Genomic DNA, 734 nt, shown 5'->3' on the forward strand with positions numbered 1-734 from the left:
CTGTGCCACCTTCTTATAATATGGTGAAATGCTATAAATAAAAGCTATGAAAATTATACAGGAATTACAAAAAAAAAAAGAGGTAGGAAAATGCATTAACAAGCATCTTCTAGACGTGTGCCATAAGGAGACTCTTAACTAAATAAATCACTTCACCAAGACTTTGAAAAGCGATCAAATTTACACGGATGGTGTGCTTTAAAACTCCCAGCCTATATGATTGTGTGTATAGTCTGAGCTGTAAAGTGAATCAGTGTCTCTAGAGAATAGGATCTTTCCCTCTTGTCTCAAGACAGCCCTGCCCTGCTTCTCCAGAGACAAAAACACTGACATCAAAGCCTCGCTGTCATCACGCAAGAATTTCTGAGAGCCCCCATCCTTCAAGAACCAGCCACCCTGGAATTTTAAGTGGATTTCTCCATCCCATCTCTCCCTGGGTCTTTTGGAACAGAACGGGTGTTGGGGATCCAGTAGTGTGGATGGCACATCATGTGTCTTCTAAAACTGAGACAAAAAGGAACTCCTCTCATGGATTTCAGTAACCAGTCTCTTATGTAGACATATATATGATACAGAAATTAAATCCACTTATCCGGTCTGCAACAGAGGAGATTAGCATGTTTAATTGGAGGGGAAGAAGCGAAAATGAGCACTGCTTTAACATCTCCAAAATCACTGAACCACTCAAAATGTTAATTTTCAACATCACACGCACAAATAAATAAATAAATAAT

The sequence above is a fragment of the Sinocyclocheilus rhinocerous genome, unplaced genomic scaffold, assembly GCF_001515625.1.
Source record: "Sinocyclocheilus rhinocerous isolate Xijiao unplaced genomic scaffold, SAMN03320098_v1.1 scaffold1164, whole genome shotgun sequence".
Taxonomy (NCBI): Eukaryota; Metazoa; Chordata; class Actinopteri; order Cypriniformes; family Cyprinidae; genus Sinocyclocheilus; species Sinocyclocheilus rhinocerous.